Here is a 19,218-nt window from a genome sequence, read left to right as displayed (position 1 = left end):
GACACAGGATGTGGCACCTGCTTCTTGGCAGAGCCAGTGAGGTTTATAGAGCTGCACAGCGATGTTGCGCAGGTGTTACTAATGTAGCAGATGTTACAACAGGGCCTGAGTTGGAGAACCCAAAAACAATCCTATTAGTTCCTGACCGGTGAGAGGGAGGACTATTTCCAGTTTCTCAGCGTGTCTCCCCCACAGTACATAGGATAGACTCAACCCTCTCACATAACGGAGTCGTGAATTACAACCCCTAAGCTTTATTGCAGGGATCGTGAAGGCTCTCTTAAGAATTGGGATTAATTGCAGTGCATGTAGTTCCCTTTTTGATAGACTTGCAGACACAGTTTGCTTATAGGCAAACCGAACGAGTGTGCTCACATACTCCCTTAAAAAGACCTTCGCTTGAAAAACAAGAAAAATCACACCCCTTCACGGACGAAGGGGCGTAGACTTCGGCTCCCAAACTTCGGCTGGCCTTGGGAAAAAAATAGAGTGTGCCCGAACAGCCAAAAAAAACCTTACCGAAGGGACAAAATGTCGTCATAATATATGCACAAACCCAACTGTTTCGGCTGGGAAGCATGCGGACGCCTTTAATGCCACCTTATCATGCTGTTTCAAGAAGACAGCAGACTGGTTTTCAAAATTCCAACGGCCAACTTCCTCCTTCCTTGGTTTGAGAGACAATGAACATTGAGAAAACTCTCGTCATCAGGCATCGAAATTCCCAGGAGCATCGACAGCCATGGATGGCCCCCTTGTGTGGCTGTAATCGATGCCTGACTGCCAAAGTGGCCGTTGCGCCCTTGGGCTGAATATAGTCATCATAATTCTTCTCCCGGCTGCCAAACGCCCTGCACTGAAGCACCTCTCACTCACATGGCTCTCTCAGATATCTCAATTCTTATTAGGCAATGCCTGTCATGCAATCGGGTCCTTCTCACAGGCCTCACAGCTCCGAAGTAGGCTACTAGGGAAGACGGACACCTTGGGGATGCAACGGCGGGCGTCCTCCTTATTGAATTCCCAGGCGCATACTGAAGATGTTAGAAGAACTGTCCACATTTACTTTGTCAGCTAACGAAATGAGTAATGAACAGAAAAAGCACTAGCCTATGTCAATCTACTATCCCCTGTAGTACAGAAGTTGACCTATTCGATTGGTCAGCTTGTCGTTCTGCGAGAGGAACAAATATCTCAGACTGTTGTGGGATGATAGATCCCAAATTATTACAACCACTGAACATCAACAAAAAAACCTTTTAAAAAGCAAATGAGGCGTTTAGCTTAAAATGTTAAACTATTAGGCCATTTCTTCACATAAGCACAGCAATACGCAGTAAGCGCAAATGTTCCAAAATGAAATTAGCAGGAAAACACTGTTCTCCAAAGCACACAACAAATGAGAGCGGTTTAATGACAGATATGAAAATATGCTTTTGAAATTTAGAAAGAGGGACGATCTAAAGCAACAACGGGTTAACACTTTAGACCCCAATAGAATTCTAGAATGCTGCTGTAGATTACTGAGAATGTTCAAGATAAAGCTCATTTTCTCACACATGATAATTACAAGTTAACTTGTGCTCTTTAAAACCTAACATTTTCTTTCATGACACCTCATTCAGGTCAACAGGAATAACACTCCTTTATTCTTCCATTGTGTAGACACTATCAAAAAAACGATTAACACTTAACATTTTTTTTGTCAATTTGACTAAATTACTCAAATCGAAAATGTGACCAGAGGACAATATTCAGAAAGTATTTCAAAACCCACACAAGTAGGCCATTTGATTGACAACGATTCTTACTTCTGTAACAATATACTGAACAAAAATGTAAACAAACATGTAAGGTGTTGGTCCCATGTGCTGAAATAGAAGATCCCAGAAATTTTACAGGCGCATGAAAAGGTTCTCTCTCTCAAAGTTTGAGCACAAATTTGTTCACATCCCTGTTAGTGAGCATTTCTCCTTTACCAAGATAATCCATCACCCTGACAAGTGTGGCATATCAAGTGGCTGATTAAACAGCATGATCATTACACATGTGCACCTTGAGCTGAGGACAAAGAAAAGGCACTCTAAAATGTGCAGTTTTGTCACAACACAATGCCAGAAGTCTCAAGTTGTGGGAGTGTGCAAATGGCATGCTGACTGCAGAAATGTCCACCAGAGCATTGAATGTTCATTTCTCTACCATAAGCCGCCTTCAACGTAGTTTTAGAGAATTTGGCAGTACATCCAACCGGCCTCACAACCGCAACCCCGTGCACCCACGCCAACCCAGGACCTCCACATCCGGCTTCTTCACCTGCGGGATCGTCTGAGACCAACCACCAAGACATCTGATGAAACTGAAGAGTATTTCAGTCTGTAGTAAAGCCCTTTTGTGGGGAAAAACAAATTCTGATTGGCTGGGCCTTGCTCCCAAGTGGGTGGGCCGATGCCCTCCCAGGACCACCCATGGCTACGCCCCTGCCTAGTCATGTGAAATCCATAGATTAGGAGTGTAATGAATTTATTTAAAATTACTGATTTCCTTATATGAACTGTAACTCAGTAAAATCATTGAAAATGTTGCATGTTGCGAATATATTTTTGTTCAGTATAAAAATACAAACAACTATTCAAAGACCATTTCAAAATGTAGATGACCTCTCTCAATAAGATTTAGCACAGATTAGGCCTGCCAAAATGTTGAAATAGTAGCCTACTTTGACAATTCAGTGAATGAAACAAGTATTAGATAGAGAATGGCAGAAGAATTACAACATTTACCCTGGCGCTAACTTTGCAAATAGCACTGCTGGGTGATTTGCAAAGTCACAGTCAATCGATCAACAATATAATAATACTCTTAGCAAAAAAATGTATCTATAATTTATAATCTGTAGGAACTATAAGAATAGAAAGGTTCAGAACTTTTGTGAAACATCACAGCAGAAAAATATATGGCAAATACAAATCAAAACTGGATGGTGTTCAGAGATAGATGGGAGAGGTGGTGTGGAGCTGAAGGGTAAGACAAAAAATAAGATTACCAATGTAAAATATACTGTGTCTGTAAAATGTATATACAGTGCATTCAGAAAGTATTCAGACCCCTTGGCCTTTTCCACGTTGTTACATTATAGCCTTATTCTAAAATGAATAAAAAGAGTCAATCTACACACAATACCCCACAATGACAAAGCAAAAACAGATTAAGAAATGTTTGCAAATTTACATGAACATTTTTTATCACATTTACATGAGTATTCAGACACTTTACTCAGAACTTTGTGGAAGCACCTTTGGCAGTGATTACAGCCTCCAGTCTTCTTGGGTATGATGCTACAAGCTTGGCACACCTGTATTTGGGGAGTTTCTCCCATTCTTCTCTGCAGATTCTCTCAAGCTTTGTCAGGTCGGATGGGGAGCGTCGCTACACAGTTATTTTCAGGTCTCTCCAGAGATGTTCGCTCGGGTTCAAGTCCGGGCTCTGGCTGGGCAACTCAAGGACATTCAGAGACTTGTCCTGAAACCACTCATGTGTTGTCTTGGCTGTGGGCTTAGGGTCGTTGTCCTGTTGGAAGGTGAACCTTTGCCTCAGTCTGATGACATGAGCACTCCAGAACAGGTTTTCATCAAGGATCTCTCTGTACTTTGCTCCGTTCATCTTTCCCACGATCCTGACTAGTCTCCCAGTCCCTGCCTCTGAAAAACATCCCCAGAGCATGATGCTGCCACCACCATGCTTCACCGTAGGGATGGTGCGAGGTTTCCTCCAGACATGACGCTTGGCATTCAGGCCAAAGAGTACAATCTGGTTTTCATCAGACCAGAGAATCTTGTGTCTCGTGGTCTGAGAGTCCTTTAGGTGCCTTTTGGCAAACCCCAAGAGGGCTGTTATGTGCCTTTTATTGAGGGGTGGCTTATGTCTGGTCACTCTACCATAAAGGCCTGATTGGTGGAGTGCTGCAGAGATGGTTGTCCTTCTGGAAGGTTCACCCATCTCCACAGAGGAACTCTGGAGGTCTGTCAGAGTGACCATTCGCCGGATCACCTTTCGCTTGATCACCTTTCGCTTGATCACCTCCCTGACCAAGGCCCTTCTCCCCCGATTGCTCAGTTTGGCCAGGCGGCCAGCTCTAGGAAGAGTCTTGGTGGTTCCAAACTTCTTCCATTTAAGAATGGAGGCCACTGTGTTCTTGGGGACCTTCAATGCTGCAGAAAGGGTCTGAATACTTATGTAAATAAGGATTTTTTTTTATACATTTCCAAAAATATGTGTCATTATGGGGTATCGTGTGTTGTGTGTAGATTGCTGAAGATTTTAAGGCCATTTTAGAATAAGGCTGTAATGTAACAAAATGTGGAAATAGTCAAAGTGTCTGAATACTTTCCGAAGGCAACGTATAAAACACATACATGCAACAACTGTTCAGTGTCAATAAAAGATTTGTAGGACAAATTCATATTTCACACTGTCACTTTTGTTTTTGCATTTAGTCTACAACATGTCATGGAACTTCTGGAAGAAGCAGGGCCCCATCCTGCAAAGAGCACCCAAATGAGGTTTCTACACATCTCACACTCTTTGCCCTGCGTCCACTCCGGATGCACACCACACCTTCCCTTACGCCCTTCAAACTTAATCTGCTTTCAAATGACGTACAACTCAGTCCACACGCCCTGGCGCCACACTCTTGGCTCCCCTCTTCCTGCCACTGTAGCCATATCACAAAGGTCCACATTTACAACTTACCAGTGCCTGTGGTTTCTGGGAAAGGGACTTTGCAGGGTCCCCCACACAATGTACGCATTTATGATGGCAATGTTGAGCATCCCCCAAAACACATACTTCAACCATTTTCTGCCTGTGTGCACAACATTGTAATAGCTCCTCAGTGAGTCAAGATGATCAACCCCACCCATTTTTTTGTTGTAACCATTACAAGTTCTAGAACAGATATACAGTTGAAGTCGGAAGTTAACATAAAACGATTTTTAATGGCTCCAACCTAAGTGTTTCAAACACTCCACAAATGTCTTGTTAACAAACTAAAGTTTCGGCAAGTCGGTTAGGACATCTACTTTGTGCATGACAAGTAATTTTCCCAACAATTGTTTACAGACATATTATTTCAGTTAGAATTCACTGTATCACAATTCCAGTGGGTCAGAAGTTTACATACACTAAGTTGACTGTGCCTTTAAACTGCTTGGAAAATTCCAGAAAATTATGTCCTGGCTTGTAGACCTCCAAAAGTCTGGTTCATCCTTGGGAGCAATTTCCAAACGCCTGAAGGTACCACCTTCATCTGTACAAACAATAGTACGCAAGTATAAACACCAAGGTACCACGCAGCCATCATACCGCTCAGGAAGGAGACACGTTCTGTCTCCTAGAGATGAACGTACTTTGGTGCGAAAAGTGCAAATCAATCCCAGAGCAACAGCAAAGGACCTTGTGAAGATTCTGGAGGAAACAGGTACAAAAGTATCCACAGTAAAACGAGTCTGATAACGACATGACCTGAAAGGGCGCTCAGCAAGGAAGAAGCTACTGCTCCAAACCCGCCATAAAAAAGCCAGACTACTTTTTGGAGAAATGTTCTCTGGTCTGATGAAACAAAAATACAGCTGTTTGGCCATAATGACCATCGTTATGTTTGGAGGAAAAAGGGGGAGGCTTGCAAGCCGGAGAACACCATCCCAACCGTGAAGCACCCCCACAAGAGCATCATGTTGTGGGGGTGCTTTGCTGCAGGAGGGACTGGTGCACTTCACAAAATAGATGGCATCATGAGAAAGGAAAATTATGTGGATATATTGAAGAAAAATCTCAAGACATCAGTCAAGAAGTTAAAGCTTGGTCGCAAACGGGTCCTTCAAATTTTATTTGTGACATACACATGGTTAGCAGATGTTAATGTGAGTGTAGCGAAATGCTTGTGCTTCTAGTTCCGACCATGCAGTAATATCTAACAAGTAATTAACAATTTCACAACAACTACCTTATACACACACAGGGTATGTAGGGTATGTAAACATTATATAAAGTAGCATTGTTTAAAGTGGCTAGTGATACATTAATTACATTCAATTTTTATTCGTAAAGTGGCTAGAGATGAGTCAGTATGTTGGCAGCAGCCTCTCAATGTTAGTGATGGCTGTTTAACAGTCTGATGGCCTTGAGATAGAAGCTGTTTTTCAGTCTCTCGGTCCCTGCTTTGGTGCACCTGTACTGACCTCGCCTTCTGGATGATTGCGGCGTGAACTGGCAGTGGCTCAGGTGGTTGTTTTCCTTGATGATCTTTTTGGCCTTCCTGTGACATCAGGTGGTGGTGTCGGTGTCCTGGAGGGCAGGTAGTTTGCCCCCGGTGATGCGTTGTGCAGACCTCACTACCCTCTGGAGAGCCTTGCGGTTGTGGGCGGAGCAGTTGCCTTACCAGGCAGTGATACAGCCCGACAGGATGCTTTCGATTGGGCATCTGTAAAGCGGGGTGGAGATGTTTCCTACCCTCACCACCTGGGGGCGGCCCGTCAGGAAGTCCAGGACCCAGATGCACAGGGTGGGGTCGAGACCCAGGGTCCCAGGATCTCCTGCTTAATGACGAGTTTGGAGGGTACTATGGTGTTAAATGCTGAGCTGTAGTCGAACAGCATTCTTACATAGGTATTCCTCTTGTCCAGATGGGTTAGGGCAGTGCGCAGTGTGATTGCATACTTCCAAAGTTGTGGCAAAATGGCTTAAGGACAACAAAGTTAAGGTATTGGAGTGGCCATCACAAAGCCCTGACCTCAATCCCATAGAAAATTTGTGGGCAGAACTGAAAAAGCGTGTGCGAGCAAGTAGGCCTACAAACCTGACTCAGTTACACCAGCTCTGTCAGGAGGAATGGGCCAAAATTCACCCAACTTATTGTGGGAAGCTTGTGGAAGACTACCCGAAACTTTTGACCCAAGTTAAACAATTTAAAGGCAATGCCACCAAATACTAATTGAGTGTATGTAAACTTCTGACCCACTGGGAATGTGATGAAAGTAATATAATTATTTAAGCTTTTATCTACTATTACTCTGACATTTCACAATCTTAAAATAAAGTGGTGAACCTAACTGACCTAAGACAGGGAATATTTACTAGGATTAAATGTCAGGAATTGTGAAAAACTGAGTTTAAATGTATTTGGCTAAGCTGTATGTAAACTTCCGACTTCAACTGTAAGTTGCTACCACTTAAAAACAACTACAAAACCCCACTGTCACTTTAGTCCCAGGCTATGTGGTACAAGGGTGAATGGTGGGACTTGGGGCAGACACACTCCATAGAAACGTTGGCTCCCCTCTCAGGTTTACCCTCTCTCACTCCACTATCCCTCCAATCATCTCGTACTCCTCTTCCTCCCTGCCTTTTGCTGCTGAGCCCTGACTCTACAATTTCCCTGGCCTAGAGAAACAGAGTACCAGAGGGAGAGGAGCAACAAATAGGACACAACAGTTTCCAAATTAATTGTGTCGGTAGAAACAGGACAAAACAAGCAACTTGTTAGCTGGCTATGTAAACAAATATCCAACTCACCATGAGGTCCACCGTGCAGGCATCTTTCCTAAAACAACAACTAAGCTGTCAAATCACAGGAAACGAGACAATGAATATCTGCACCTGACGAACATGACAATCCACAACCTAAGCCCAACAGATATACACAAATTACTCTAGCCTTCATTTCGGTGGATAGTTAGCTGGTTGTCTGTATGGCTAGCTAGTGAAAGTGACAGCGGAACTTGACGCTTCGTGAGCGCAGCTCAAATTTACTGCTACACACAACTTTTCTTGCCAGACAGACTAACTAGCTTACTAGCTAGCTATAGCAAGCAGCTTGGGCTATTTCCATAGCAATTACATCGGTAGAAACAAGACAAAACAACCAACTAGTTAGCTGACTATATACAGCTAAACACCGCAACTATTTCCATGAGACAGAGAGCAATCATGCGATCTCCACCGCTGATGTGCTCGCCTGTACCAACCAAGTTATAATGGCATGACAGCACTTGCTAATCTGAGAGCTAAAGTTACTCCAAGTTTCACAGCATCAAACATCGACAATACCCAACATACAGCACCAGTCAAAAGTTTGGACACCTACTCATTCAAGAGTTTCTTTATTTTTTACTATTTTCGACATTGTAGAATAATAGTTTTGGATGTCTAAACTATGAAATAACACATATGGAAACTATTAACCAAAGAATTATGTTAAATAAATCAAAATATATTTTAGATTTGAGATTCTTCAAAGTAGCTACCATTTGCCTTGCTGACAGCTTTGCACACTCTTGGCATTCTCTCAATCAGCTTCATCTGGCATGCTTTCCCAACAGTCTTGAAGGAGTTACCACATATGCTGAGCACCTATTGGCTGCTTTTCCTTCACTCCGAGGTCCAACTCATCCCAAACCATCTCAATTGGGTTGAGATCAGGTGAATGTGGAGGCCAGGTCATCTGATGCAGCACTCCATCACTCTCCTTCTTGGTCAAATAGCTCTTACACAGCCTGGAGGTGTGTTGAGTCATTGTCCTGTTGAAAAACAAATGATAGTCCCACTAAGCACAAACCAGATGGGATGGCGTATCGCTGCAGAACGCTGTGGTAGCCATGCTGGTGAGTATTGAGTATTGAATTCTAAATAAGTCAGTCAGTCATGATTGTCATTGTCACCAGCTAAGCACCCCCACACCATCAAACCACCTCCTCCATGCTTCACGGTGGGAAAATACACATGCGGAGCAAATCCGTTCACCTACTCTGCGTCTCACAAAGACGCGGTTGGAACCAACAATCTCAAATGTGGACTCATCAGACAAAAGGACAGACTTCCGAAGGTCTAATGTCCATTGCTAGTGTTTCTTGGCCTAAGCAAGTCTCTCATTATTGATGTCCTTTAGTATTGGTTTCTTTGCAGCAATTCGATCATGAAGGCGTGATTCATGCAGTATCCTCTGAACAGTTGATGTTGAGATCTCTGTGAAGCATTTATTTGGGCTGCAATCTGAGGCACAGTTAACTCTAATGAACTTATCCTTTGCAGAAGAGGTAACTATATGTCTTCCTTTCCTGTGGAGGTCCTCATAAGAACCAGTTTCATCATAGCGCTTGGCGGTTTTTGCAACTGCACTTGAAGAAACTTTCAAAGTTCTTGAAATGTTCTGAATTGACTGACCTTCATGTCTTAAAGTAATGGACTGTCGTTTCTCTTTGCTTATTTGAGCTGTTCTTGCCATAATATGGATTTGGTCTTTTACAGAAGATTGGCTCAAACACATTAAGAAGGAAAGAAATTCAACAAATTAACTTTTAACAAGCCACACCTGTTAATTGAAAGGCATTTCAGGTGACTACCTCATGAAGCTGGTTGAGAGAATGCCAAGAGTGCAAAGCTGTCATCAAGCCAAAGAGTGGCTACTTTGAACAACGTCAAATATAAAACACTTTTTTGGTTACTACATGATTCCATATGTGTTGATGTCTTCACTATTATTCTACAATATATAAAATAGTAAAAATAAAGGAAAACCCTTGAATGAGTAGGTGTCCAAACCTTTGACTGGTACGGTATATCTTATTTCACTCACCTCGACATCATCGCTTTTCAAAGTGAAAGGACGTGTCCGAATCACCAACCAACATAGATATAGGCTCTATCCACCTCATCACATAATTTCTGGTCACAAATTGTAGACTTGTTTACGTGCTGCTGTGCATTTTGTTGCTAAACTTACTTTGCTACCTGCCAACTTTACAGTTTTTACTTTTTAACCTCTCTGGGCTAGGTGGGACGTTTGCGTCCCACCCTAGTCAACAGCCAGTGGAATCCCGTGGCGCGATATTCAAATACCTTAGAAATGCTATTACTTCAATTTCTCAAACATATGACTATTTTACACCATTTTAAAAGACAAGACTCTCGTTAATCTAACCACACTGTCCGATTTCAAAAAGGCTTTACAACGAAAGCAAAACATTAGATTATGTCAGCAGAGTACCCAGCCAGAAATAATCAGACACCCATTTTTCAAGCTAGCATATAATGTCACAAAAACCAAAACCACAGCTAAATGCAGCACTAACCTTTGATGATCTTCATCAGATGACACTCCTAGGACATTATGTTATACAATACATGCATGTTTTGTTCAATCAAGTTCATATTTATATCAAAAACCAGCTTTTTACATTAGCATGTGACTAGCATTCCCACCGAACACTTCTGGTGAATTTACTAAATTACTCACGATAAACGTTCACAAAAAACAATTATTTTAAGAATTATAGATACAGAACTCCTTTATGCAATCGCGGTGTCCGTTTTTAAAATAGCTTTTCGGTGAAAGCACATTTTGCAATATTCTGAGTAGATAGCCCGGCCATCACAGGCTAGCTATTTTGACACCCACCAAGTTTGGTACTCACCAAACTCAGATTTACTATAAGAAAAATTGGATTACCTTTGCTGTTCTTCATCAGAATGCACTCCCAGGACTTCTACTTAAACAACAAATGTTGGTTTGGTTCCAAATAATCCATAGTTATATCCAAATAGCAGCGTTTTGTTCGTGCGTTCAAGACACTATCTGAAGGGTAAAGAAGGGTGACGCGCCCGGCGCGTATCGTGACAAAAAATGTGAAAATATTCCATTACCGTACTTCGAAGCATGTCAAACGCTGTTTAAAATCAATTTTTATGCAATTTTTCTCGTAAAAAAGCGATAATATTCCGACCGGGAGTCGTTGTTTTCGTTCAAAGACAGAAAGTAAAATGGACTCTTCACGTGCACGCGCGCACTCGTCTCATTGTTCTCAGATCGACCACTTACCAAATGCGCTACTGTTTTTCAGCCAGAGACTGGAGAGTCATCATTCAACGTTCTGGCGCTTTCTGAGAGCCTATGGGAGCCTTAGAAAATGTCACGTTTCAGCAGAGATCCTCCGTTTTCGATAAAGAGGCTATAGAAGGCCAAGAAATAGTCAGAGAGGGTACTTCCTGTATGCAATCTTCTCAGGTTTTGGCCTGCCATATGAGTTCTGTTATACTCAGACACCATTCAAACAGTTTTAGAAACTTTAGGGTGTTTTCTATCCAAATCAAACAATTATATGCATATTCTAGTTACTGGGCAGGAGTAGTAACCAGATTAAAATCGGGTACGTTTTTTATCCGGCCGTGCAAATACTGCCCCCTATCCCCAACAGGTTAAATTACCGTTTATATTTTTAGTTTCTCCCTCGCTCGACTTTTTTCATTCAACTTTTTCACTCTGGTAAGTAGTAACATTAACATTATGCCTTCTAATTGCAGTCGCTGTACTCATAACATACAGGACAACGGTTGCCTTACGGCGAGGATAGCTGTGCTGCAAGCCCAGCTTCAGACGCAATCGTTAGGCAAGGGTAATTTAAGTGTAGGAAAGGATGAAACAGCATCTGTGCCACCAGTAAGTACAGATAGTAGTATAAATCCCCTCGCACCGGTCCCCGCAGCCGGACAACTTTCTCATGGCTTCTGGAAGGAAATGCTGTAGAAATGCTCAACCGGTGTCGCTCATTCAGCCGGCAGAAACTTTCAACCGGTTCTCCCCATTAAGCAGCGAGTCGGAGTCAGAGGACGAGCCTTCTCTGGTGTCTACTCCTCCCATCACCAAGCGCAACATAGCTTCAGCGTGTAAATAAGCTAGAAAGATGTGTCGGCATCGAGTAATTATCTCTGGCCCCCTGCCAGTTAGGTGTAGTGATGAGCTCTACAGCAGTCTCACAACTCAATCGCTGGTTGAAAACTGTTTTCTGCACCTCCCAAAAGAATTTGTAGATAATTGGCCCTCTTTCTGGGACTCACCCACAAACAGGACCAAGCCTGGCCTGTTGAGGAGTGACGGACTCCATCCTAGCTGGGGGGGGGGTGCTCTCAACTTATCTACGAACATAGACAGGGCTCTAACTCCCCTAGCTCCACAATGAGGTAGGGTGCAAGCCAGGCAGCAGGCTGTTAGCCAGCCTGCCAGCTTAGTGGAGTCTGCCACTAGCACAGTCAGTGTAGTCAGCCCAGCTATGCCCATTGAGACCGTGTCTGTGCCACGACCTAGGTTGGGCAAAACTAAACATGGCGGTGTTCGTCTTAGCAATCTCACTGGAATAAAGACCTCCTCCATTCCTGCCATTATTGAAAGAGATTGTGATACCTCACATCTCAAAATAGGGCTACTTAATGTTAGATCCCTCACTTCCAAGGCAGTTATAGTCAATGAACTAATCACTGATCATAAATCTTGATGTGATTGGCCTGACTGAAACATGGCTTAAGCCTGATGAATTTACTGTGTTAAATGAGGCCTCACCTCCTGGTTACACTAGTGAAAATATCCCCCGCACATCCCGCAAAGGCAGAGGTGTTGATAACATTTATGATAGCAAATGTCAATTAAATTTTTTTGTAAATAAGTTTGTCTTTTGAGCTTCTAGTCATGAAATCTATGCAGCCTACTCAATCACTTTTTATTGCTACTGTTTACAGGCCTCTTGGGCCATATACAGCATTCCTCACTGAGTTCCTATCGGACCTTGTAGTCATGGCAGATAATATACACATTTTTGGTGACTTTAATATTCACATGGAAAAGTCCACAGACCCACTCCAAAAGGCTTTCGGAGCCATCATCGACTCAGCGGGTTTTGTCCAACATGTCTCCGGACCTACTCACTGCCAGAGTCATACTTTGGACCTAGTTTTGTCCCATGGAATAAATGTTGTGGATCTTAATGTTTTTCCTCATAATCCTGGACTATCGGACCACCATTTCATTACATTTGCAATCACAACAAATAATCTGCTCAGACCCCAACCAAGGATCATCAAAAGTCGTGCTATAAATTCTCGGACAACCCAAAGATTCCTTGATGCCCTTCCAGAGTCCCTCCACCAACCCAAGGACGTCAGAGTACAAAAATCAGTTAACCCCCTCACTAAGGAACTCAATTTAACCTTGCGCAATCCCCTAGATGCAGTTGCACCCCTAAAAACATTTGTCATAAGAAACTAGCTCCCTGGTATACAGAAAATACCCGAGCTCTAAAGCAAGCTTCCAGAAGATTGGAACGGAAATGGCGCTACACCAAACTGGAAGTCTTCTGACTTGCTTGGAAAGACAGTACCGTGCACTATCGAAGAGCCCTCACTGCTGCTCGATCATCCTATTTTTCCAACTTAATTGAGGAAAATGAGAACAATCCAAAATCTCTTTTTGATACTGTCGCAAAGCTAACTAAAAAGCAGCTTTCCTCAAGAGAGGATGGCTTTCACTTCAGCAGTGATAAATTCATGAACTTTTTTGAGGAAAAGATCATGATCATTAGAAAGCAAATTATGGACTCCTCTTTAAATCTGCGTATTCCTCCAAAGCTCAGTTGTCCTGAGTCTGCACAACTCTGCCAGGACCTAGGATCAAGGGAGACACTCAAGTGTTTTAGTACTATATCTCTTTACACATTGATGAAAATAATCATGGCCTCTAAACCTTCAAGCTGCATACTGGACCCTATTCCAACTAAACTACTGAAAGAGCCGCTTCCTGTGCTTGGCCCTCCTATGTTGAACATAATAAACGGCTCTCTATCCACCGGATGAGAACCAAACTCACTAAAAGTGGCAGTAATAAAGCCGCTCTTGATAAAGCCAAACGTTGACCCAGAAAACAAATTTAAAAAAGAATAATACAATTGGCCTATCGAATCTCCCATTCCTCTCAAAAATGTTAGAATAAGCTGTTGCGCAGCAACTCACTGCCTTCCTGAAGACAAACAATGTATACAAAACGCTTCAGTCTGGTTTTAGACCCAATCATAGCACTGAGACTGCACTTGTGAAGGTGGTAAATGACCTTTTAATGACGTCAGACCGAGGTTCTGCATCTGTCCTCATGCTCCTAGACCTTTGTGCTGCTTTTGATACCATCGATCACCACATTCTTTTGGAGATTGCGCAGAAAAAAATAATCCATGCTTTTGTCACTTCTAGGTTAGACTACTGCAATGCTCTACTTTCCGGCTACCCGGATAAAGCACAAAATAAACTTCAGTTAGTGCTAAACACGGCTGCTAGAATCTTGACCAAAACCAAAAAATTTGATCATATTACTCCAGTGCTAGCCTCTCTTCACTGGCTTCCTGTTAAGGCAAGGGCTGATGTCAAGGTTTTACTGCTAACCTACAAAGCATTACAATGGCTTGCTCCTACCCATCTTTCCAATTTGGTCCTGCCGTACATACCTACACGTACGCTACGGTCACAAGACGCAGGCCTCCTTACTGTCCCTAGAATTTCTAAGCAAACACCTGGAGGCAGGGCTTTCTCCTATAGAGCTCCATTTTTATGGAATAGTTTGCCTACCCATGTGAGAGACACAGACTCGGTCTCAACCTTTAAGTCTTTATTGAAGACTCATCTCTTCAGTAGGTCCTATGATTGAGTGTAGTCTGGCCCAGGAGTGTGAAGGTGAACGGAAAGGCACTGGAGCAATGAACCGCCCTTGCTGTCTCTGCCTTGCCGGTTCCCCTCTCGCCACTGGGATTCTCTGCCTATAACCCTATTACAGGGGCTGAGTCACTGGCTTACTGGTGCTCTTCCATGCCGTCCCTAGGAGGGGTGCGTCACTTGAGTGGGTTGAGTCACTGACGTGGTCTTCCTGTCTGGGTTGGCGCCCCCCCCCCCCCCCTTGGGCTGTGCCGTGGCAGAGATCTTTGTGAGCTATACCCGGCCTTGTCTCAGGATGGTAAGTTGGTGGTTGAAGATATCCCTCTAGTGGTGTGGGGGCTGTGCTTGGCAAAGTGGGTGGGGTTATATCCTGCCTGTCTGGCCTTGTCCGGGGGTATCGTCAGACGGGGTCACAGTGTCTCCCGACCCCTCCTGTCTAAGCCTCCAGTATTTATGCTGCAGTAGTTTGTGTCGGGGGGCTAGGGTCAGTCTGTTATATCTGGTGTATTTCTTCTGTCTTATCCGGTGTCCTGTGTGAATTTAAGTATGCTCTCTCTAATTCGCTCTCTTTCTCTCCCTCTAGGACCATGCCTTATGACTACCTGGCCTGATGACTCCTTGCGGTCCCCAGTCCACCTGGCCGTGCTGCTGCTCCAGTTTCAACTGTTCTGCCTGCGGCTATGGAACACTGACCTGTTCACCGGACGTGCTACCTGTCCCAGACCTGCGGTTTTCAACTCTCTAGAGACAGCAGGAGTGGTAGAGATACTCTGAATGATCAGCTATGAAAAGCCAACTGACATTTACTCCCGAGGTGCTGACCTGTTGCACCCTCAACAACCACTGTGATTATTATTATTTGACCCCGCTGGTCATCTATGAACATTTGAACATCTTGGCCATGTTCTGTTATAATCTCCACCCGGCACAGCCAGAAGAGGACTGGCCACCCCTCATAGCCTGGTTACTCTCTAGGTTTCTTCCTAGGTTCTGGCCTTTCTAGGGAGTTTTTCCTAGCCACCGTGCTTCTATAACTGCATTGCTTGCTGTTTGTGGTTTTAGGCTGGGTTTCTGTACAGCACTTTGTGACATCAGCTGATGTAAGAAGGGCTTTATAAATACATTTGATTGATTTCACAGTGAAAAGTCATGTCCGCTTCAGCGCTGTCATTCTGAGTAATGAAGTGAAAAAAAAATGAAAAAAAGAAAAAACGCTGTAAAATCAAGATGACAGCATACCCTGTTTTCGGTTGATGACAACCGCCACGCGAATACGACAACAGGCTGTTGGCAAATTAATTTTGCGATATTGACAGACAATGTTAAAAAACAAGGCCACAATAGTAATTTAAAGAAAGGCCAACGACGGGATCTACAGAGTTAATATGACTACGATTGTGTCTTAGGCTGCTGAACAAAGAAAGAAAGTTGAGAACATTAAATAAATACTGGTTTCAATGACATGAGGAAGTGTTTATAAAATAATCCCCTTAACATGTCTATGGTCGGAACACGGTAAGATATGACTCATAAAATGACAAAACGTCTAGATTTTAAACAATTATGTTTATGGTTCAACAGTTTCAAAATGTTGACTGCCTCCACTCAGACTGCAAGGTGGGTGATGCAGTGCGCAACAGGAACTGGCCATTCTCTCCTATCTGAACAAAGAGTGCCTCAAGTATGTCGACAAAATCAAGCATTTAGATATAAGGATCCTACATTATATTTGTCAAACATGACAGGCGTTTAGCCTATATACGTGATTGAAAGTCATTAAAGTGAGACTACATTTCCTGGCGTTTCCCTCCTGTCAGCATTGGTCTGGAGATGATAGCCTAGATATTTTGGCAAAATATCTAGGCTATCACCTACACATTGACATGTGTTAGGTTCTTATTTTTAGAGTAAATAACTCACAGACACTAGAAAAGCTTAACCAAGTTGAATTCTTCCCAAAGGGTCGATACAGCTGTATTCAGACAAAAAACATTTCACACAAGCACTGATATTTAACCCTTTCTCCTAGGCTGAGTCTCCTCCTCCACAACTAAACAGCCAATGCATCTGTTGCTAGACAGAACCTTAGTGATATCGGTTCTTCCTCACTTCATCTAACCTGACCTCTACTCCAAAGTGCTCACTCCACCCCAACTCAAGGCTGTCATGGTTATTGATACCAGGCCGTGTCTCTTCTCCTCCCAGAGGATCTCTGATGGCTAACAATAACATACACTGACATAATGTAAACGTTATACATTACCCTCTCTCCCTCAGTGACATGGTTAGTTTCTAAGATCTCCACCCGTCTCCCCTTATCAATGCCTTCCACATGTAATTGCTTCCCTGCACTCAACACATTCCAAGCTTAGTGGCACCCACTATATACACACCATCCTCCTATAACCCTTAACTTCTGGTGTAGATCTCTAAACCTTATATCACTGATGGAGTGCTAAGTATATTTCACCTTCTCAAAACCCAACACATGTAAGCTAATTATTTATGTAAATTGACATACACTTATGGTTTTCTAAACAGAATAGCTAGTGGGTTTTTTTAGAATTCAAAACAATTTAAAATTGTTAATTTTTGCTAATAGCCTTGGTGCCTGGGCAGATGGCCTTGGTGCCTGGGCAGATGGGGCACCTCTTGAAGGCCAAATGGCCTTGCCCCTAAAATCACAAACTTACAGGCCTGCAACCAAAACCTAAATCAAATCTCAAACAGCGGTGTTGAGAATCACTCAACATTCCTGTTAGCCACTGATCCACACCACCCATCTCCTGTTGCTTGGCCTGAGTGGTCTTGTCTTGAGGGACTGGGTTCAGGCCAGGGTGTACTTGGCTGGTATAGACAAGTCTAAGCCTACCTGTGTCTTTCTCTATTCAAGTCTTAAAAAAATTCAATATGGGTCCAATATCAGTGTAATTGACTTAAAGAGGCTCTAAATAACTTTTGTATATTTTATGTCAGTAGTTCTGAAAGCAGCGCCCAGGAGCCAAATAAGGTCCTACGTCATCACGTAATTGCTCTCAAGCTCCTGCAGCTGTGCACAAAGATATGCATGTGCTTGGGCTCACCACACAACCTCATTGGACAATGCTGTGCCAATCTGATCCTGCCTCCCACTTTAACCTTGCAACCTCATTGGACATAATTTCCGACTGACAATCAACATCGCCCCTCAATGTTTGGTTCAGTCTGGCTAATTCCTTGTGGTACTGTCCTTGTTATCTGGGATCCTTGGGAAGTCCCAATCCCATTAAAGTTTACATTTTAAATTGTTATGGTAAAGGTTAAGGTTAGGTAAGGGTTATGGTTAGGCAATTGATTGTGAGGATGTAATGTTACATAATGGAAAAGTTAAAGCCTACTTATAGGATTGCATCAAATATCCTACTCCTTGAAAGTCGTGAAATGAATACAGTACCGTTCAGAAGTTTGGGGGTCACTTAGAAAGTTCTCGTTTTTGAAAGAAAAGCACATTTTTTTGTCCATTAAAATAACATCAAATTGATCAGAAATACAGTGTAGACATTGTTAATGTTGTAAATGACTATTGCAGCTGGGAAAATTATTTTTAATGGAATATCTACATAGACGTACAGAGGCCCATTATCAGCAACCATCACTCCTGTGTTCCAATGGCACGTTGTGTTAGCTAATCCAAGTTGATCATTTTAAAAGGGCTAATTGAGCATTAGAAAACCCTTTTGCAATTATGTTGACACAGCTGAAAACTGGTGTGCTGATTAAAGAAGCAATAAACCTGGCCTTCTTTAGACTAGTTGAGTATCTGGAGCATCAGCATTTGTGGGTTCGATTACAGGCTCAAAATGGCCAGAAACAAATACATTTCTTCTAAAACTCGTCAGTCTATTCTTGTTCTGAGAAATGAAGGCTATTCCAGTCGAGAAATTGCCATGAAACTGAAGATCTCATACAATGCTGTGTACTACTCCCTTCACAGAACGCAAACTGGCTCTAACCAGAATAGAAGGAGTGGGAGGCCCCGGTGCACAACTGAGCAAGAGGACAAGTACATTAGAGTGTCTAGTTTGAGAAAGACGCCTCACAAGTCCTCAACTGGCAGCTTCATTAAAACCTCTCTAGGGTAGAAGGGACGAAATCGTCCCGCACTATTCAACAGCCAGTACACAGAGCGCCAAATTTAAAACCACAAAATGTCATAATTCAAAGTTTTCAAACATAGGACTATTTTACACCATTTGAAAGATAAGACTCTCGTTAATCTAACCACACTGTCCGATTTCAAAAAGGCTTTACAGTGAAAGCAAAACATTAGATTATGTTAGGAGAGTACATAGTCAGAAATAACCACAGACATTTTTCAAGCAAGCATATATGTCACAAAAACCAAAAACACAGCTAAATGCAGCACTAACCTTTGATGATCTTCATCAGATGACACTCCTAGGACATTATGTTAGACAATACATGCATGTTTTGTTCAATCAAGTTAATATTTTTATCAAAAAACAGCTTTTTACATTAGCATGTGATGTTCAGAACTAGCAACTAGCATACACACCGCAAACTTCCGGTGAATTTACTTAATTACTCACGATTAACATTCACAAAATGCATAACAATTATTTTAAGAATTATAGATACAGAACTCCTTTATGCAATCGCGGCGTCAGATTTTAAAATGGCTTTTCGGCGAAAGCACATTTT

The 19,218-nt window shown here is 42.7% G+C and overlaps 1 protein-coding gene across 1 annotated transcript in view; it reads right to left on the bottom strand.

Moving 5' to 3' along the window:
- Positions 1-19,218, bottom strand: part of LOC106583082 (S-adenosylhomocysteine hydrolase-like protein 1) — a 67,284-nt gene that overhangs the window by 36,999 nt on the left and 11,067 nt on the right. The gene's annotated exons all lie outside the window — the stretch shown is intronic.

The sequence above is a fragment of the Salmo salar genome, chromosome 22 (genome assembly GCF_965601325.2).
Source record: "Salmo salar chromosome 22, fSalSal1, whole genome shotgun sequence".
Taxonomy (NCBI): domain Eukaryota; kingdom Metazoa; phylum Chordata; class Actinopteri; order Salmoniformes; family Salmonidae; genus Salmo; species Salmo salar.
This window is presented reverse-complemented; position numbering and strand designations above follow the sequence as displayed.